At 41.6% G+C, this 22,633-nt stretch overlaps 1 pseudogene; it reads left to right on the forward strand.

The window, feature by feature from the left end:
* Positions 1-17,345: 17,345 nt before the first annotated feature.
* LOC147448048 (uncharacterized) lies at positions 17,346-18,383 on the forward strand (annotated as a pseudogene).
* The last annotated feature ends 4,250 nt before the right edge of the window (positions 18,384-22,633 follow it).

Here is a 22,633-nt window from a genome sequence, read left to right on the forward strand (position 1 = left end):
GATGTCATTTTAGGAGCTCCTTGGTTTATTAGGAAATTTGCTAGGTTCACATCGGATGTGTGTGGACTAGCTTGCAATAAATAAAAGCACCATTAAGGTCAAATTTCCAATTTCAAGGTATGTCTTCAAAATGCTCCAAGGGTCATCCTATTGTAGTAGGATTGATTTGAAGAGTGGCTATCGCAAAAAAACAACGATAATCATGGAAGATATCCATGATGGCTTTTCAAAGAACTTCTGGGTTGTATGAGTTTCTCGTAATGCCCTTTGGTCTAACAAATGAACTTGCCACATTCAATAGAACTATGGATATAATATTTAGACCATATTGCTCTTTCACAAGAGTGTTTTTTGATGACATTATCTTTTTCTCAAAAAGACACTAGAAGAACACAATAAGCATCTCCGAAAGTTATTTGAATAGCTGAAAATTTGTAAGCTCTTCATCAATGGTAAATAGAGCGAATTCTTTATACAAAAAATATCCGCTACCTTGGAGGAAGGGATTAAGATGGATCTATAGAAGTTGAAGATCATAAAGACTTAACATCAATGATAGATGACTACAATAATGATTCTGACTTTCCTCTATTTATGAGCAAGTTGAACAAGGCCACCAAGATTCTCCTTATTCAATCAAGAAAGAGCTTTTACCGTTTGGTTCACGCCTTTGCATCACCAAGACCCTTAGGGACAAGGTAATGCAGCATGTCATGAACCTCCTTATGTGGGTCATAGAAGTGCTTAACCAACAATTCAAGCAATGGAAATTTATTTCTTTTGGCTGACAATGAGGCAAGATGCTAATGATTATATTTTAAAATGCATGGTTTGGTCAGAAGGTTAACGCAAGGGAATACTCGAGTATGGATGCTAGTTGATAGCAAGCTCATTTTCTACCTGTCAAGATGACTATCAATGCACCTCATCGTATGGTTAATCTATTTTTGTCCTAGATATTAAAGCATCACGGCTTTCCCAGGAAGTAGAAAAATATTGGAGCTGATACACAGATATCACAAGGAGCTGAAAAGGCTGCAAAGAAAAGCTAGGTTCTCTGCAATAATTCAGGCCAGGGTCCCCTATGAAACTAAATTGATGGAGTTGAAAAGCATGGTCAAAGACTTCTTCAAGAACATGCCCGCATGGCAAGTCTGTCTATGAGATGTCACCCCACCCTGCATGCATGCAAGTGTTGGAGAAAGCCTTGGAAGTAATGTTATCTAGAGACATGGGGCCAGGATCCAAACGAACCACATTCAGCATTTAGAATCTAGTTGTGGTAATCAGCTTACGTACCCTTGCATGGAAGCTTATTGAAAATCCATCAGAGATATAAAGACATGGTTTAAAGACAGGATGCATGAAGTGGAAATAGAGCTGATGATGGTAAACATATCGCCCCAGGGGAGGGCACACTAGAACTGTGGGAGGCAAGCATCATTAAAATGTATGAGACAATGGTACAATATGCTAGCCAAGGAGGGGATGCACTTCATAGAGACTTGTCTCGAGAAGCTTCCGAATGGGGGTGTGTGTGCGCGCGCGTGCGCGTGCGCGGTGCGTGTGAGTATGGTTGAGTCCTCCACACACACAGGCTACATAAGCCCCCTTTCCCATGCCCCCTTTAACATATTTTAGCTATTGCATCTTTTAGCACACACTTAATTATTTTGGACACATTTTAGAGCCCTTTCATGATCAAAAAATTGATGTGACATCTTGGAATACTTTCTTAGGCCCTTGGGATCTCCCAATTTTCATTTCGGCCCTTTGAGAGTTTGAAACCCTAACTCAGCCTTCTTTGAAGCTTCAGTAGTTTTAGATTTCTCGGTGACTTACAATGCCAAAAGTGATTAGTTCTTGAGACAAATGTCCATAATAATAATAATAATAATAAGAAGAAGAAGAAGAAGAAGAGAGTTTTAACATTGTAGGAAACTACCCCTTGCTGGTAGTGGAAGAGAAAATGGACCCCCTGTAGCATGTCTAACTTGGTCAGGTTAGATCCATCAACAAAACCCCAATTCGTGAGCCTCCGCCAAAGTACCTATACGTATGGTTTGGATTTCTGTTTGAATTTATATGATCTAAATTCTTGACACTGACCTGCTACATGAAAGCCTTTCCCTTTGAACAACCAGGTCTTGTAACAAGTAGCTAAAAAACCATGCCAATCTGTCAAAGTCTCTGGTCGCCTGTTCTGCAACCAGCCACCTGCTACAGCACGTCCTTCACCGACAGAATTTGGTGAGGTAAAACGCTCCATAAAAATAAGTCGCGATACCTTTCGAGCTAGTACTTGATAAAGTTGTGGATTTTCAGTAAAAAGTTCTAGCAAAAGTAGTAAGTCTAACACCTAATCAACCCACCCTCAACACTAAAGGGCACGGGCCATTTAATGAAGCCCAGGCGGTGGGATCCACGGCAGCGAAGTTCGGACGCGAAGATCGAGACGCGCGCAGCCGTAGGATGCCGGGGTAAACTAGGACATGGAAAAGTAAACTTGGACAAGCAGCGGGACCTGTCCAAGTTTATTTATCATTATATAGTTTGCCCATATGTCAACTTCCCCGTCGTGGGCGTAACGATTAGTGCATTGGGCTCTCATGGTGGTGGCGAGGGTTCAAGTCTCCGTGCCCGCAATGGTCGCCCATTTTTTTCCGCCCTCAATCTTCCTCGAGATCCCCCCTTTCAACCTCAGCCGCCGATCCCATCTCTTTCTACCCGTGCCCTTTAGTGCCGTGGTCAACCCACCTTGTAACCCTGCCTCTATGTTCATGTGTGCATGGGCTTGTCAGAACATATGCATGAGTGTACATCATTTTCGCATTGCAAGGCTAAATCAAATTTTCACCTATAGAACAACAGGATGGAAGAAGAAGAAGAAGCGCTTCTTGTGGTCCCAAATGCATGTCCAAGCAGTCGCGAAGTGATCGCCTACACAATATTGCTTATATGCATCAGCTCCTCCTCTAACCATGGCCACATCATACTTTGGTGTCAAGTATCTCAAAAACTCAGCTTGGTATTCGAGCCCCATCTGATGCAAACAAGTCACTTTCGTATGCATTTAGTGGCCTTGATCACTCTAGCAAATCTCAACTCACACTTCAAGCTTGTAAAAGCTCTTTAAATAGGGCCTACGAAGTGGAATCATGTGCAATTTATGAGAGACCATGGGTGAGTAAAAGAGTCCGAGAAAGGCACCCACATATTTCTCCATTCCATGAGATATGCCCTTAATTATGAGCACAACTCAAGAGGTTACGGTTGGAAATTTGGCATCTTGCAAGCCACATTGTCCACAACTCATAAGAGATTAATATTGAGGAGGGTGCAACAATTCTTGGTTTCTAGGAAGAAGTTCATGAAATCTAATGCCTCGTCATTGTGTTGCGTGCATAGCCCCAATGAGCAATTAGACTTTAGTGCCTGTAAGATAGACCCAATTCAGAGTTGCATATTGTGTTCATCTTTTGAAATCGTTGATGCCTCAAGGACTTGTGGATTTTGTTTCAACATTTAAAAACATATCGTACTAGGTTAGCCCAATCACACGTAATGATGTACTTAAGCTTTGAAGCCATTGGCTCATTTGTAGCAAACCTAAGCATTGTCGTGAATAACACCACTTGATAGAAGGGCCTGACCTCACCCACATGAGCCTTAAGGAAAACCCCTCTCCCACCTCTTTGCATCTAACAATGTTGGGGGATCAACATATCCTCTAGAAAAGGAGAGACAGGGAACAAGACAGGAAGAAGATCTCCAGTACGAAGCACCAATTTTCCAACGACACCAAGAAGATCCAGCTATACCACAATCTCCTATACATCAAAACTTTGAGCAGAAGCACCGCATTCATTGGCGTCATTGTGCACTACATGGTAGGGCTAAGCTTTTTATATTTGTTTGGGACCAATTTTTGCAATATAAGGCTTCTTTTGGCATTCATCACTTCTTATGAGGAAATTAGAGGCTTCAAAGGAGAAGAAATCCACATTCCAATCAAGGAAAGAGCTCAGCCCATATGCCAAAAGCTAAGGACAATGGGACATGTACAACTTAATGCTTTAAATAAAGAGGTAGACAAACTTCTCAAAGTAGGTTTTATATGTTCTGTGAGTACTTCTGAATGGGTGAGTCCGGTTGTTTTCACACCCAAGAGGGATGGGAAGTGGAGAATTTTTGTTGATTTTAAGCCTCTAAACAAGGCCACAAAGACAAATCCACACCCTCTTCCTTTCATAGATGACATACTTGATTCTATTGTAGGGCATGAGAGGTATAGTGTAAGTGATAGATTCTTTGGATCATTTTTAGCTCACCTTGGCTTCAAAATATCGGAAGGAGACCACCTTTATCACACCATGGGGGTGCTTTTGATATTGTGTGGTTCCTTTTGGACTTATGATTGGTTGTGATTGGTACTAAAAGCGCATCAATAAGGTGTTCTCTCCCTTTCTTGGAAAGTTTGTGAAGGATCTTATTGATGACTTTTGTGTTTATTCTTCTAGAAAGGATCATTGTGCAAAGCTTGGGATGGCATTGAAGCACTATGATGAAAGTGGAGGTCAACTCAACCCAAAGAAATGTCATCTTGCTCAACCAAGAGTGAAGTTTCTGGAGCATATGATCTTTGAGAATGGGATTAAATCAGATGATGACAAAGTGAAAGCTTTGTTGCTCTTTCCATCACGTAAAGATACAAAAAAACTTGCTACTTCCATTCAAAAAGGTGAAGTATATGTCAAGGTTCATTCCTTTGTCCTCTCAACTTCTTTATCATCTACAACAAGTAGCAAGGTTGGACCTTTGCAATGGACAAAATGAATGTGAAGAGTTTTTTCAAGGCATCAAAGAGGTTCTTGGTTCTGTTCCTACCATACAAGCTTTTAATTGGGATAAAGACTTTTACGTGAATTCGTTAGTAGGTGAGGATGCTATTGGGGCTATGCTTCTTCAACGAGGTAACAACTCCCACAACATGAAGCTTATCTATTGTGCTAGCAGGGTGAAATTAGAGGTGGTAATACAGAAGTGGATCTCATTATGGTGAGTGTAATTTATACATGTAGAAGGATTAGGCACTACCTTCTTCCCAAACCTTTTACATTTCTCACTAGCTACACTCTTCTACCTCAATTGGTGAGTAGCCCTACCTTATCAAAGAGGCTCATGAAGTGGATTGTGGAGTTACAAAAATTCAATTCTCTTTTCTTGTTGAGGAGAGTACAAGGGATACTCCATTTGATTTTCTTACCTATAAAGAAAGACCTCTTCTTATCAAGGAGGATGCCATGAAGAAGCATTACACTGAAGCTCCTAACATAGGCAATGCCTATTTAGGACCTAGAAGACATCGATGAGCCACACCTGAACAACCAATGGAGATTCCTATAGCATGGGAAGAAGAGAGGGAAGCACAAAAAGTACAACCAGAAGAGCCAGAAGTGGGGGATGGTTATGGAGCGAGCTTTGGAGTGAGCTTTTTTTTTTTTCCTTTGAGGTCCACCACCACTACCTCCCATTGCCACCCCTTAGCACCCATCGCCACCACCACCTAAGTCCACCATTGGTGGTTAGTGGTGCTAGCTTACTACCACCATCAGCTGCCTCTAATCCTACCACCACCACCCATTGCTGCCCCTCCCCAACATTGGAGTAGCCAAGGACCTCCTCCTCCTCTCTCTCTCTCTCTCTCTCTCTCTCTCTCTCTCTCTCTCTCTCTCTCTCTCTCTCTCACACACACACACACACACACACACACACACACAAATGCCAAGGCACTAGCAATTTTGCTAGTGCCTTGGGTCTCTTTGTATCAAACCAACTCTCCCTCTCATGATCCCTCCAACCCATCCCCTCTCATGTCCCCTTCTCTCTCTCTCTCTCTCTCTCTCTCTCTCTCTCTCTCTCACACACACACACACACACACACACACACACACTCACACACACACACACATCCCCCACCTCTCTCTCTATGCTCACACCTCTCTCCAGTCCTTTCCCTTCCCTTCCCCCCCCCTCCCCACTCTCTCTCTCTCTCTATCTCTGTGTGTGTGTGTGTGTGTGTGTGTGTGTGTGTGTGTGTGTGTGTGTGTGTGTGTGTGTCCATCGCCCTCTCCAACCCCCTATCTTTCTCTCCGTGAGACCCTCCCTCCCTCTCTCTCTCTCTCTCTCTCTCTCTCTCTCACACTCACACACACACACACACACACACACACATCCCCCACCTCTCTCTCTATGCTCACACCTCTCTCCAGCCCTTTCCCTTCGCTTTCTCCCCCCCCCCCCCCCCCCCCCTCTCTCTCTCTCTCTCTCTCTCTCTCTCACACACACACACACACACACACACACACACACACACACACACGCTTGAGCCTATCCCCTTGTCAGTGATACACACTATCATAGCCATTCGGCTCAGCTCCTACTCCCTTCGATGTGAAATAGGACGTTCGGACAATGAAGAAGAATCAATTTGATTGTGCACTTTTTATGCTCACTACAAGTTTGAGAGTCTGAGTACCACACACTACTAGAGTGCTCAGCTTTTGGTCACATCCAAACTTGCTTCCCTCACATTTTTAGCCATGACATAGACCTATACACTTTCCTCTCCCACCCACAATATGGGCTCTCCATTGTGACTCTCATGACCACAATTTTGGAGCATCGAGTATCACTCATCAGCCACGATGGAGAGGAGGGTGCTTGCTAGGGCACACGCGCACACACACACACACACACACACACACACACACACACACACACACACACACACACACACACACACACACATAGAAGGGAAGGGCCGGTGGAAAGAAAAGAGGGAGAGGATTGTGAGAGGGAGAGAGGGGGAGGGACTGTGTGTGAGAGAGAGAGGGGGAGAGCATTGCCTTTTTTCTTTAATACAAAGAGGAAAAAAGGAATGAAAGTAGTTTAAGTCAAAAACAAAAAAAAAGCTCTTCCAAGCAAATCAATAGCAAAAAAAAAAAGCTCGCTCCATTGAGCTTGCTCGAAGACCTAACTCTCAAAAGTGAGGCCAGCAGAAAGCAAGGGCCAAGACCAAGGGCTACCACTCCCTGCAGTGCAAAACAAAGACATGGTCCAAGAGCAGGGGCAGGAAGAGGAGACTCCCTTTGTGGATCTGCCTCTCTTTGACCCAGAATCAATAGTGCAAGATTTGTTCAAGGCCAACTACACTTTTGAGGAAGCCCAAGAGGCTGTCAAGGCAAAGATAGAGCTTTAGCAACAACGACATTGAAATCCAACTTGAGGGCTTGCTAAAAATACAAGAAAACCCAATGATGGAAGGATCGAATGCTGAAAAGGCCAAAAAATGAACATGTAATTCAAGGGGACAAGTTGCCTAAGGGCTTGCTGAAAGAGCAAGAAAACCCAATGACGGAGGACTTACCTCCTGCACAGGTGGAAGACAAAGAGAAAAAGAAGGTTATAGAGATTTTGAAGATTGTAGCAAAGTGGACAGTGCACTTATTGATGCTCACAACCATCATCCTTCATCATTCACACAAGACCGGAAGTGAAGGAAACCTGCAGCAGAGATTGAGGAGCCGAGGTTGATCCAACTCACCATCAAGACAGGCTCCTCAATTTCACCTCTAGAGCCTAGCAAAGAAGATGAGCTAACACTACCAATGGATCCAACCATGCTTGCAGCGACAACAAGCACACCCATGTCAAATATCAGGCGTGCTACTCTCATCAAGCAACTTTCTGAGGAGCTAGACAAGGAAATGATCAAATAAACCATGCTGCTTGAGCATGAACAATAGAACAATTAGGTGTTAAGCCTAACAATGGTGAGCTCCCACAAGTTCCTAGAGCAGCTGGAGAAAGAAAATGTCGAGCTCACCACTACAAACGCTGACTTGCTTGAGGATTTGAGAAGAAGGGATTCCCAACCCGCTCACATCCAGCCAGAGGCAAGCAGGTTTAAAGAGCTCTATGAAAAAGAGAAGACAGCAAGGGAGATCCAGGAGGGCATTACACACGGCAATAAGATAGCCCTAGAAAATAAGGAGAAGTTGTATGTCCAGGCACACCAAAGTGCAAAAGAAGCAACTGCTCTCACTCACAAGCAGAACATCACCCTCGAGTTGCTGTGAACACGGGTGATGGACCAGAAAAGACAACTAGATTCCTTTATGATGAACCCAATGATGGTCCTCTCCCACAGCTCAGAGCAGATTGATGCATACAAAAAGAAAATATAAGACCTCTAGGAGCAGTTGGAGATAGCGAAGCACACTCGCATCACTAGCAAGGATGCTAGCTATAGGGAAAATAAGTGTCGTAAGGAGGATGTTTTCTAATGGATCTTATAGGAAATCTCATGGCAAAGCATTAGGGGTGTTGTAATTTATGATCCTCAAGGTGCTTTGGTAACCAAAAGGAGTTTGAAGTTAAATCACAAAGTAACAATGAAGCTGAGTATGCTACTTTGGAGAAAGGACTACAAACTTGCCTTGATCTTGGCATCCATCGTCTGTGAGGGTAAGAGGTGATGCTCTGTGGTTAAGAAAATGCTTGGGATGTGGCAAAGTAGGAATCCAAGGCAAAAAATATGTGTTTTCAAGTGAAGAACATGCTTAAGCATTTTGAAGCTTGGAGTTAAAGGCATGTGGACAAGTCTCAAAATGAAGAAGCACATGGTGTAGCACAAGCTTCATTTGCCCATTGTATGTGATTAGGGTTGACTCTCCTCTTTATTTGGGAAGGGAATATTTGGAGAGGGAAGAAGAGAACATGTATGCTTCCATTAATTTGGAGAAATCGAAGTAGTATGCCTTCCTTCATAGTGCTAAAAGGTATGAGCTGCTTGGTGATGTTTCCCTGTGTATGAAAGGGGTGGATCTTGTGATGAGAAGGGTGCCATGGATTTTAGTGGAGACTCATGAGGCTTCTTGTTGTGGTCATTTTTCTTCAAAGATCACTTTGCATAAAACCTTGCAAGAGGGATATGTGTGGCCAAGCATCCAACGTGATGTTCATCATTGGTGTAGGTCTTGTGAAGCATGGGAACTAGGGTTCTCAAATCAAAATTTAGAGGCACCATTGTGGCACATGATGTTCTTTAGAAGTGGGGTATTGATGCAATAGGTCCTGAAGAAGTACGAGCGGAAGTGCGACGCGAGAGAGAGTGCGAGAAGAAGAGCACGACGATATGGTGAACTCGCTCTACTGTAATGTGTAGAGCATTGTGAGTTCTTATTAGGTTTTTACAAAAGAATATGTGTACATACCTGGCGACCCACTTACGTGGGAGACCACATTGGGCTTTATACCCCAACAACCTCCCACTTAAAGTCCAATGTGGTACTTGAAGTGTGAGAGAAGCTACTATACAAGCTAATATACAAGAGATGTAGAGAAGTGATGTACTGCCCTACACCTAACTGCTTGCAAAAATGCGCAAAGCTCTCTGAGGGAAGTCCTTTTGTAAGTAGATCAGCAGGATTTTCTGTGGTGTGAACTTTGACAAGCTGAAGTTGCTTATCCTCAAGCATTTCCCTGATGAAATGATACTTCACATCCACATGCTTTGTCTTTGAGTGATAAACTGGATTGCGAGCCAAATTGTATAGCACTTTGACTATCACAATATAACACAGGCATCTCTTCTTTGATTCCCAAATCTATTACTAGTCGATTAAGCCAAATTGATTCTTTGCATGCCTCTGATGCTGCAACATATTCAGCCTCTGTAGTAGATTGAGTAACACAATCTTGTAATCTAGAACACGATGATACTGCTCCACCAGCCAATGTAAAGACATACCCTGACGTAGACCTTCGGTTGTCTAAGTCACCTGCATAATCTGAGTCTGTAAAACCCTTTACACTTAGCTCCTGACTCCCATAGCATATACACATACTCTTTGTAGCTTTCAGGTATCTCAATATTCCTTTCACTAACTCCCAATGTTTCGTGCCTGGGTTTGACATGTATCGACTTACTACTCCCACTGCAAATGCAATGTCTAGGTGAGTATCAATCATTGCATACATCAAACTACCCAATGCAGACGCATATGGAATCTTATCCATTTCAGCCTATTCTTCCTCAGACACAGGACAATCTTGTTTGCTAAGTTTCACATATGGTGGCAATGGAACACTCAATGCCTTTCCCTTCTCCATATTGAAACGTTGCAAAACCTTGTCAATATACTCTGTTTGAGATAACCAAATCAACTTCTTTGATCTGTCTCTCTCAATGCGCATACCAAGTATATGACTTGCCTCACCCATGTCTTTCATGTCAAACGATTTTTCCATCTTTGACTTTAAAGCTGAAATTTATTCCAAGTGCTTGCCAGCAATCAACATGTCATCCACATACAAAATAAGGATCAACCAACTGCCATCCTTAGCCTTCTTTGTATATAGACAGTGATCGAACTCACTACGTTTGTAGCCTTGAGAAAGCATAAACTTGTGGAACTTATGGTACCATGCCCTCGGTGATTGTTTTAAGCCATAAAGACTCTTTAAAAACTGGCATACCAAATCTTCCTTGCCTTTCTCAACAAACCCTTCTGGCTGCTCCATGTAAATTTCCACATCTAAATCACCATGCAAGAACGTTGTCTTGACATCCATTTGGTGCAACACCAAATCTAATATGGCAACCAATGCAAGAAAGCATCTCAATGTAGTCATCTTGACCACCGGCGAGAAGACTTCATCAAAGTCAATGCCTTGTTCTTTCTTAAAGCCCTTGGCAAAAAGCCTTGCTTTGTACTTTGGCTGACTATCATGAGCGGTGATCTTATACCTGTAAACCCATTTACAAGGTAGAGCCTTTTTTCCCTGTGGTAATTTAACTAGCTTCCCTGTCTGGTTTTTATGCAGAGCTATCATCTCTGACTGCATGGCCAATTGCCAATTCCCGGAGTCCTTCATTTGCACTGCTTCCTTGTAACATGAAGGCTCATTGCAATTAGTCAGCATAACATAGTTCATAGATGGAACAAACCGATCAGGAGGTCCCGTGATACGTCCAGATCTACGCAAAATAGGTGGCTTAGGCTCAGCCACAACCTGTGGTTCCAATCTATCCTGTCCTTGCTCCTCTTGAGCCCTGACATTTTGTCTTACACGTGCAGGTCCATCTTCTTGGAAGACAACTCTTCTAATCTCCTCAACCCTCTCTGGTTTAGAATGATATTTGGCTTCATTAAAGTGAACATCATTGTTGCGGATAACCTTTCTGGATTCAGGATCCCAAAGTCTATCTCTAGGGGGAGATACACGGTAGAAGTGCCAACTGTGTATCTCTTCTACTGCTTCTATGCTTATGTGGCTATTGTGTTTTCTTACCATACAGACAATGTTCACAGAATTCAAAATCATTAATTGAAAAGCCAGGCAAATAACCCGAACGAGACAAGATTTCCATTCCCTTCTTGGACATATGTCCTAACCGGCTATGCCACAAAGAAATGTTCGGCTGCTCGGTTACATTGATTACATTTTTAGAGACATTTGATACATAAATCATGTAAAGTCCTCTCCATGTGCTACTGTCATCGAACCCTTGGATATCTTCCACATGTTTTGTCCAAAAGTGGTGACATAGCCAGCATCATCAAGTAAACCTGTGCTGATCAAGCTCTTTGTAATTGAGGGAACATGTCTCACATTCTTCAACGTGAAAGAAGAGCCATTCTGAAACTTCAATTGAACATCTCCAACACCTAAGATCTCACATGTTTTCCCATTGCCTATAGCCGAACATGATCTTTAGTGGTCACATAAGAGGCAAACCACTCCTTGTTTGGAGACACATGAAGTGATGCCCCTGAGTCTATAATCTAGTCACTCAGTGCATTTCCATCAGATGCTGTAAGAAGAGCTGAGTCCATTGTATTCTTCAAGAAGTAGGTGTCTCCTGACACTAGATTGTCATCCTTTGCAACAGTGTTTGTCACATTTATTTCTAGAATCTTCACTGAGGACTTGTTCTTCTCACCATGGTCTTCAGCTTTCTCTTTGCCTTTTTCTGCTTTCCATTCTCTGCAGTCTCTTTTCATGTGACCCTTCTTGCCACAATGGTAGCACTCTATGTCACTCTTGCCTTTAGCACTGTGGGAGTTGCTACGAGACTGATTCCTCTTTCCACCTTTGTACTTTTCTTTGGTCCTTCCCCTGGCAACTAAGGCTGTTCCTTTGCCTTTGTCCATTCTCTTTCTATTGGTTTCTTCAGTAAGCAGACTTCCTTCTACACCTGCTGTGTTCAAACCATCTGGAGGTGCAGAATTACTCAAAGCTGTGCGAAAAGTGTCCCAACTTTCCGGCAATGTGATCAACAGGAACATAGCTCTAACAGGTTCATCAAACTTGACACCTTGAGCTGACAACTGGCTGTAGATGGTGTTGAATTCATTCAGATGATTGGACATAGGTGTCCCTTCTTTCATCTTCAAGTCAACAAGATTCTTAAGCCAGTATCCCTGTGAAGCTGCACTCTGCTTCTCATAAAGATCACTCAGCTTTGTCCATGCTTCATAAGCCGACATCTCGTCTGCTACATTGAAGTAAACGCTTTCTGCCAAAGTCAGCATAATGGTAGAAAGTGCCAATTCATCCATTTCGCTCCATTCATCTTCGTCCATATCTTGTGGTTTTATCCCCTTGAGCTTTATAGGTTTTATCTGCTTCTTTTGTACCAACACATGCCAAATCTGCTTCTTCCACAATGGGAAATTGGTTCCATCCAGCTTCTTGATATTGTAAAGAGCAGTGTCCTGTGATCCAGCCATAGCTACGCTTCACAGTAGTTTACTTTCCTGGGAAAAATTCGACAGAGTTTCCCCTGTAAATTGACCTCTGAACCAATATCAACCTGTCAAATGAACCAAGAAAGCCTCAGATTCTGCAGAAATTTTGGCAGAGTCTCCTTTGTAAGATGGCTCCGGTGTACTAAAAAACAGACCAAAAAATAGCTCAAAAAGCCACTGTCTCTCTAACACTGTAAGCTGTGGGTAAACCTGTCCTGCACCTGTACTTCTCTCACTGTCCTGTCACTGTCCTGTAAGCATAGACTGTGACAATGCCTCAACGGCAGTAAAGCAAAGATGCAATCCCAACTGTCTAACTCACAATCAATACATCCTAGCTGCCTATCTAAGGGTGCTCAAGGGATCGCTCCAAGACCTATATCACCGAAAGGATCTCAACATTCGAGAATCCCCCAGCTCAATAAAACCTCACTCCACCCTCGAGAATCCCCCAGCTCAATAAAACCTCACTCCATCCTCCCATGTGGAAGTACCTGCAATGTCAGGATGAAATCTGGAATATCAAGCAGCAAACACAAGCTACTTGATGAACTAGTGGATGTCGCCTACAGTCTGTGTGTAGATGCGCCCGTGTCGTATGTGACACGCCTGCAAGCACTGTGAGCCGTCCTTCGATGTGTAGACAGCCACAAATCAGCACTCTGGGAGTGCCGATATCCTCAGCACCTGCAGTCATAGGCCGAAACCCCAAATTTGCAGAGTCGGATCTGCACCCGCCGAGACCACGTAGTCGAAAATGGCGTGCGCAGAACTTTGTCGAAGCCGAACGGTGGCCGAGATGACCTCAGAATGGTAATGGTATGAAAGAAATGTTTAATGGAGAGACCATAAGGACTCTTACAAAGATGACAAAAACAATGTGAAGGATTGGGATTTATAGCTACCTTGTTCTCTATGGGCTTATAGAACTACCATCAAATCAGGTACTGGTTTCTCTTCCTTCCACCTAGTTTTTGGCAAAGAGGCTTTGCTTCCGATTGAAGTGGAGATACTAGATTTGAGGATGATGTTAAAGCTTGAAGATGAGCCTCATTATGCACTCAAAGAGAGTCTTTTTTATTTTCAATGCTCACAATTGGATAGGTTGCTTGCTTTTGAACATTATGAACATGTATTGAAGAACAATCAGACAAAGGCATCAAGAAGGGTGACATGGTTCTTTGTTACGATAGAAATCTTGATAATAATAGCTTTTAAAAATAAGTTTAAAATCAAGTGGTAAGGTTCTTTCTTTGTTTTAAGCAGGTTTCCAAATGGCACATATTAGCTTGCTGACTTGGATGGTACCCTACACAAAGCACGTGAAGTATGTTACAAGGTCGATGACTGTGATTGAGGATAAGTCTTCATTTGAAGAATTTTTTAATTTTGTGGCTGATTATAAAGATTAATTAAAGGCTCCATCACTTCGTTTACAAATTTTCTTTTCTAATGCTGATCATAAATTATCTAGCAGGCCGGGGTGTGGCAAACTATGTTGAACGCATTTCGAAAAACCCATTTTTTTTGTAAATTTGTACATAAGGACATTATAATTGATGTCAAAAGATTGTGTGGGATTTATTTTTGTGGGGTTTTTAGCTTGCTTTAGCAAAGCAGATGTACATGCACTGCAAGTTGCTAGTATAGCACCAGTTGTTAGGTTGCCTTGGGCACCCGTAAGTGATTTTTTGCAAAGTGTCACTTGTATATAAATAAAACTCATGTACAAACATAAAAAAGTTCAGAAAAATGTCAGATTTTGGTATTTTTTTTCTTGTTTTTCCTTCTTCATGCTCTTTCATGCAAGTTTTTGCCCTCGACTAGTGTTGCCTACCATAGCAGCTCGTTATTTGCGCCAATTTTGAACATATAGGTACATAGATTTGAAATTTAAGGTCTTCAAAACTTTTGTTGAAAAAAATGCAAAGAATTTTTTAGGCTTGAAAGCATCCCTTTTGGAGTGGTTTGGGAGATACAATATATTTTTTGTAGGGTACATGATATGGCAGCCTGTAGGCAATTTGGTGGAGGTTAAGTGGTGGAAGCTTGCTTATTTGGTGGTGTGTATACACTTCAAAATTGTGGTTTTGAAGAATCAATTGGTGAAGTGGGAAGCTCTTTTTCTCAAGTGCATTGGCTGACGTATGCTGTAATTCCATGCTAGGGCAGATGTTTCCTAGTTTCTGTGGTGGTCTCTTGGGTGGGCGTGTACTTGTAATTCCCAAAGGATCACTTGTCTTTGAGTTGCGGTGTTGTGAAGGTTCTTGTGGTACATTTTTGTGGTGTTGAATTTTTACCTTGAGCACTATTGGGGGCATTGCTATGGAGGTGCCCTTTGCTCTTGTTTTATCAACAACATTACCCTTGATCCTCCCCTTAAGGAGAAAAGGGACCTTAAGGAGCGAACACATGAAGGGGGATGTTACCCTTGAGACCTCCCCTCAACTCGAAACAAACCTAAAGAAGCAAACACATGAAGGGGGGACCTCACTAATAAAGTGTTAGTGTTAGTAGGGCCAATATTCAAGTTGATGAACAAATAGCCTAAACTTCATGCCACATGGATCCAAGCCTCGTACACCCAAATAGAACACCAAAAAGATCTTTTCACAGATTATCACTTTGGAACATCCGATGAATAAGGAGCTTGGACCATATAGCACTACTTTACATTTCTCACTCCATAATCCCAAAGATACCCCCTCAACATGTGTCAAGATGATGTGGGCCAAGTCATTCGACCTCTAATATCTCATGGACTACACAGCCCCTCTACAAGGAATTTCACACAAAGGTGTCTATGCTCAGACATCAAACCCAGATTGAGCATCCAACAAGAAGCAATAAACCACAAAAAGACGAAGATCACTTGGTGGTTGAAAACAAGAGCACATCCAAGCTGTGACAATAGAACAGAGTATCATTCACATAAAAATGGAATTCAAAGCTCGATCATTTGATACTCCTCTCCTCTGGACAAAAAACTACATGTTTGAACCAAACCAAGCCAAGTAAGACCACAAAAAACTCCCTAAGAAGACCTCTCATCGTAGCCAACTAGAATTCCAAAAGAGTTATTTTGCTCCCTTCCCCTAACTTCATCACTTGCTCTCTCACATTTTTGTTTTCTCTTCCATTGTCACTTCTAACAAGAAAAACACCATTCTTCATGTTAAGTTTTTTTATTGAAATTTTTTAAAAGAATTATGCAGAAAAATTTACTTGTGTCCTAACCACCATTCATCACCAAACCACTCCATGTTTCTTAGTCTTGCTATGTACCTTAGCCAAGTATTCTATTTCTCCCAATGCTCTGCCAATGTCACTACCACAAGCGATCAACCAAGAATTTCTTTTATGCCCCGTGCAATGCCTTATCCACCTACCTCACATTATTAGTCTCAAAGAAGTATCGCACTTCAACCTTATGGAGTGTGGCACCTTGAACAACATATTAAACATTATTGCATCTACTCATGTTTTGGGCAGCTCATTTGCTTGTATTAACCTGGCTTGAGAGAGGAATCCCTTCCTTCAACCTCCCCTCTTGGTTAAGACTTCATCCTTTGGGGCTGCTCCTTGGCGGTTCCAAGGGATCTCTCTAATTTTGACATCAACAAACGATGGGTCCTATTTAGCTACGTCTTCACTTGCTTTCTTGGTACCCCCATGCTAACCTAGAGGCAACTTGCTTTCAAGTTCATGTTCTATTCCTTGCTACATGTGGTACATATGCTTTAGACTCTACAAGAGTGGGGTAATCTTTTCTACTTTGCGTTCATGACCAACATGATTAGACCTTGGATTCAACACCCTGGGTTGGCTCTAGACTTAGGCCCTTGAGTTCTCTCATCCCATATGGGAGCTTGAGATCACAAACATGGTGCAGGTTTTGTGGTTGTTGGCCAAGTTCATAGTGAAATTCTATCGATACCGCATGGTGTAGGCACACTATTTTTCACTTCTTTGCAAATGCACGATTGGGTCAATGCATGCTAAGGTGGTACACTTTTCGTGGTTAAAACCAAAATTATATTAAATGCTTGTGCTTTTTAGCACTTTTAAACCTTATAAATTTTAAATCCCAAGGGGACAATGATGAAGCGGAGAGGGAACATGGCCCAACTTACCTATCACAAGTGAGCGAGAGAGAGAGAGAGAGAGAGAGAGAGAGAGAGAGAGAGAGAGAGAGAGAGAGAGAGAGAGAGAGAGAGAGAGAGAGAGAGAGAGAGAGAGAGAGAGAGAGAGAGAGAGAGAGAGAATTTGTAGAACTAAAAAAAGATGGCCCTCAAAGAACGAAAGCACTATGGAAACAGGGAAGCACACTGCCTGAAAAATTAGGTGTTGAGGGGCACATAATAGTAGGACCTTGAACAACAAGGGAGACAAGTTTTAGAATTGAGTGAATTCCATTGTCAGAAAAGAGCATTACGCTGACAAGTACTTGACTCACCTGTGACTTTGCGATGTAGGTTTATGGGTTGCATGTGAGGTATTTTTTGTGTGAAGCAAGTGGTCATTGGCATGCCCCCAAAATCAAATATCCACACCAAGGAAAGTTCTCTTGCAGTAAGGAGGAGTTTCATCAGGAATATGGCCTTAGACTCGTGAGTGAGAGTCTACGATAGTTGAGCGCCAATGATGTGTCTGAAGGCATGTGGCTGACCGTGTTTGAAGAGCCTCGAAGAGGAAGTCCAAAGGTACATTGTAAAAAAAATGAAGCCAGAGTTTTATGAGTCATTCATGCTGCAACACCATAAGGTAAACCATGAGCCTCCCATAAATTACATTGTTTCTATTGCCTATGCCCCGTGCTTTTGTTCTAGAAAATTGTGTAGCTGGTAGGACAACTCGAAAGAGCCCAACAAAGAAGAAAGACTAGGAAAGAAAACATATTGCTTGGGCCTTGTTCATTGAAGAAGTTGTGGCCAATGTCATAAAAAAAGGCACTTATCAGGAAGTTGATAGGTGGAGAGAGGCCAATGGGACCACACAAGTTGTGGCATCACCTCTACTCAATGTGAAGCTTGAAGGGAACCATGAGGTAGAGGAAAAAACCACTATAAATGTGGTTTGCAAGACCATATATTGGCAACAAAGAAAATGGTTAGCACCTTCAGTGAGAGGGTTCATTAGAAGAAAGAGCAGGTGCTGCAGAGAATGAATGTAGACTTGGAGGCAGCAAAGGCATACATGCACAGATAGGAAGGTCTCTCGAATGGCGTAGCTGTATTTTGAAAGAAACTGGTAGATTCATAGTGCCAATTGGAAGCAATAGATGCAGCAGGTGAAACTGCAAACATGGAGGAAATCATAATACTCTGTGCTAACATTAAAGCTACAAAGGAAGTTTTACAACTTCTAGGAGCTTCAGAGATGCCTAACTATGTGAAGCGTGCGACAACTTGCCAGGCAGAGAGGGACAGGGTGCAAGAATTGCTTGACCAGGATGTTCGCAAGTTGGAGTTCTGCAAAGACATACTTAAAATGATGGGGCAAAATCATTTGTACACAATTCATCATCAAAGACATTTGTGCATCTTGCGGCTTGGGATTTCCTGACAATGAGGTAGTGAGTGTTTGTATGATTCAATGCAAATGTCCTTACCATCTCTTATGCTTTTCACATTTGTGTGGAAGTAGTAATACATGCATGTACAATGGCTACAATCAAGTAGTTGTTGATGCTGCACAAAATTGTGCCCACCCTTAGTTGGGCCAAGAAGTCTCTATTATCTGGTATGTACATTTGCAAACCTGGATCGCTTTAATACGTAGTAGATTGCACCTGGACATTGGTGGGGGGAGCACCTAGTGACATAGAAATGATCTAATAATTGGTAGAAACCTCCCATAGAGTGGTAAAAACCATTTTGGTACTGGTGGAATCCACATTAGACTTGCTAGAAATGATCCTTGGAATGATAAACCATAAGCTTGGGATAAGTGGAAAGCACAAGTAGACCTGCTAGAAACCAAAATTGCATGCAGTATAAAGCAGTGAAGGCCCATGTAAAAACCAATGACCTGGTAGAAACTAGTCTAGGAAGCACACTAGGACATTGCTTCTACCACTTTTATGGTAGAAACCAATAGATTGCACCTGGACATTGGTGGGGGGTTCACCTAGTGCCATATAAATTATCTTATAATTGGTAGAAACCTCCCATAGAGTGGCAGAAACCATTTTGGTACTGGTGGAATCCACATTGGACCTCCTAGAAATGATCCTTAATGTGCACAACCTTGCATGAAACAAAATAGGATCACACTCTACTCCCAAACACCCCATGCATTTCACCCAAACAATTGTATGCTTGCATTCATCACATATTCTGAAAGGATTTACACAATGGTGGTGTTGAGCTCTCCTACAAAGGGATGCTGAGCAAGGAGCACACCATAACTGTTCAACCAACCATAGAAAAAAATGTGTGAAAGTGGATGTGTATGTGTGTGCGTGCGAGAGAGAGAGAGAGAGAGAGAGAGAGAGAGAGAGAGAGAGAGAGAGAGAGAGAGAGAGAGAGAGAGAGAGAGAGAGAGAGAGAGAGAGAGAGAGAGAGAGAGAGGGGGGGGGGGGGGGGGGGGGGGGAGAGAGTGCTTATAAAAATTGTTATCTACCTCTAGCATTATCGTACAATGATTTAAAGCTAAATTATTCAAATTTGAGTACTTCTTTCTATTCTACCAAAAAGATTATAAAGCATTTGATATTTCTTAATTCCCCTAAAAGTTTCCAGCTTCACTCCCTGCCCACCTTCCATGGAATGTGTGTGTTGGTGATCAATCAAGTAACCACACACATTTAATTAACATAAATTAGCATGCTTGATAAAATTAGAGAGAGAGAGAGAGTATCCTTTCATCGTCCTCATCATTGGATTTGAACCACAGTGGGTGAAAAGGCATGCTTTTAATAGTCCCATAGTACCTAGCCTCATCACTATCTATGTCAAAGTTGCCAATGGTGCCACAATCCATGGTGGTTGGTTAGATGCTAGTCAATGTGGCATGTACAAAAGTTTTGACCCTTTGAGCAAAAAGACACTATAGACTAAAAAAGTGTACAATCAATTACAAAGAGGAAATCATGTAAAAACTATACAATATGGTTTAGGCGGACCTTTTGGTACACAACCTCGTGCATACTCCCATTCTTTGTCGGTGATGTCCTCTCCGAGCACCTTTGCTTTGGTCATTCTCATGGATCCCCTTGGGACTAATGAGATATGGAAAACATGCAAGGTGTTGAGGAATTGGGGGTGACCTCTTGCCTCCATGAGCTTGCTTCCAAGCTTTCATCTGTTGCAAACATGTTGCCTTTCCCATTGTCCATAAGTCCACCCACTTGGTCATAACCTTTGCATTGAGGATACAAAAGTTATTGACCACTCCGCATAGATCCATATACTTGTTAATTAATTTTTCCTTTCCACTTGGAAAGTGTGAAGTCACCCTTACATCCTCATCATTTGACCACATCTGAGGCATAGAAGGATCAATAGAAGCCAAATACTATGAAATATATTCTTCTTACATGTTCCATCCTTCGGCCATGCATGCCTCTGGCTAGGTTTGTAGTTGCACAAAATCTTTGAGAGTCTTGAAAAAACCTCTCTTAAAAGAATATTTATTATGCATGCACTACTTAACATATAGCTCTCTCTTCAACCACATGAATCAATAGGTGGACTTGACTAACAAGAATGAATCGAGGGAATGCATCCTCAATGGCACACATTGTTTCCATGACAAGCGCTTGAGTACTATGGATGACATCTATTTTAATTTCTTTGGAGCTTAAAAATCTACAAGATAACACATGAGTACACTAAGTGTATGTTGAGGGTTTAGTATATTTAGAAAATTTTGGTGGAACAGAGATATGATGTACCTTACTAAGTTTCCAAGTTTGAAAATAGGTTCCCTCACTTTCTTGTCTTAGCATGTGGCAAACAATTTTTCCTATTTGGTTGTGTTGTGGGCACCTTTGTAATTCATCGAGCATCATGTAGAAAAAAATCTTCAAACTCTTGATATGCCAACTCTTATACACCTTTAACTGATTTTGATTCCAATTATTCATGGATCATGTAATTTTACTCGTTTTTACATAATTTCTTATTTCATTTGTACAAATTATTACACCCTTGCCTAGTCTTTTGATTGCAAGTCAAAGAATAATCTCACAACAATAGAGAATGACAAGGTATCATGAATAAAAAACCTATTTCATTTAGCTTTGATTCAACATTTCTAATCCAAATACCTACTCAACTTTTATCAAGACTCTTTGGAGTATTTCTCAACTATTTAAATTTGATATAATGTTCAAAGAACAAGAGAAGATAGAGCAAATAGGCTAGTTTCCAACAAATACCATTGCTTATCCTTGTTCATTGTTCTCTCTCTCTCTCTCTCTCTCTCTCTCTCTCTCTCTCTCTCTCTCTCTCTCTCTCTCTCTCTCTCTCATCATTAGTTATTCTATACTTTCTACAATACCTATATATTTACAAAATATCTATTAATGAAAAATTAGAAAGAAAACGGTGTGTGTTGTGTGTGTGTGTGTGTGTGCGCGCACGCGTGTGTGTGAAGGTTTTGTATAAATTGCAAAGATGAAAAACACAAATGTTATGTATTGCTAAAAAAATTGACACCAAAAAGAGCACCCATTTTTGTATCGTGTTGCTATATTCCTCATCATCATGATTCCCTCTATTATTCTTGCATGGATAGAGATGAGCCATTTGTTGATTTAGAGGAGGACATTGCTAACTTTAAAGGCAAAAGTGATGTTATTATCTTTGGGGATTTGACCACAAAAACGTTGCAAGATGATACAAAATAATTTAATATTTTATATATTTCAAAGGAGTTGGAGGAAATTCACTTGTATGATCATATTTCAATGGATTAGAAGGAGAAAAATCAGTATGGAAAGCTACTTTCACACATGTGTACTAGTACAAGTATGCTAATTGCCAATGGTGTATCTTTATGGAGTGGAACCAATGAATGCACATATAAAAAACACAATAGGGATAGTGTGATTTCGAGAAACTAGAAGGGGAAGTGGGTTGAGATATTTGGTAACTCGAGTCCTATGGATATATACATGGTTTGTAGGAAACTATATGAGCAACGAAATGCCAAAAAGATGCCATTTCCTCCCATGTTGCCCTTTGTTTTTATTATTGAGGATGCGTGCGACATAACTAAAACATTGGCTACTTGCAAAGTGAGAGATCTTCAAGGTATCAAGCAAGAAATGATTACATGGACGGGATATTTATCACGGTTGGATGTGTAGTATGCTTAACTTTTCACTTCAACATGGTATTCCTTGTGATTGGAGCACGGATTGGGTCAATCCTTCGTATAAACCGGGGGGAGAAGGGGGATCTAAAGAATGTAAATAGCTATTGAAGCATAATTATTGGGTCTCTTATGGAAAAGTTGTTTGGGTGCATAATGGAGATAAAAGTGAGCGGTTGGGCTGAACATATTGGCAACCATGCAAAAGGACAAGTGAGTTTCTATCAACTTCATAGCACCATTGACCATCTTATCACTCTTCATGTTCTCATAAAGGAAAGTTGGTTGCAAGGCAAGCAATTGTTTTGTTGCTTTGTGCACTTCAAGAAAGACTTTAACGTGATTCCAAATAACAATTTGTGGAAGAATGATGGAGTTTATACTTGCAGTTCCTCGAATCTATGATAAGGTGATATTTCAATTGCACAAGGGAAGAGGAATTTTAAAGTTTTAAATGCAAGCCCTATTGATCGAGTGAGTTTATACTTGTGGTG

The sequence above is a fragment of the Adiantum capillus-veneris genome, chromosome 11 (assembly GCF_014529385.1).
Source record: "Adiantum capillus-veneris isolate H3 chromosome 11, ASM1452938v2, whole genome shotgun sequence".
NCBI classification, from domain to species: domain Eukaryota; kingdom Viridiplantae; phylum Streptophyta; class Polypodiopsida; order Polypodiales; family Pteridaceae; genus Adiantum; species Adiantum capillus-veneris.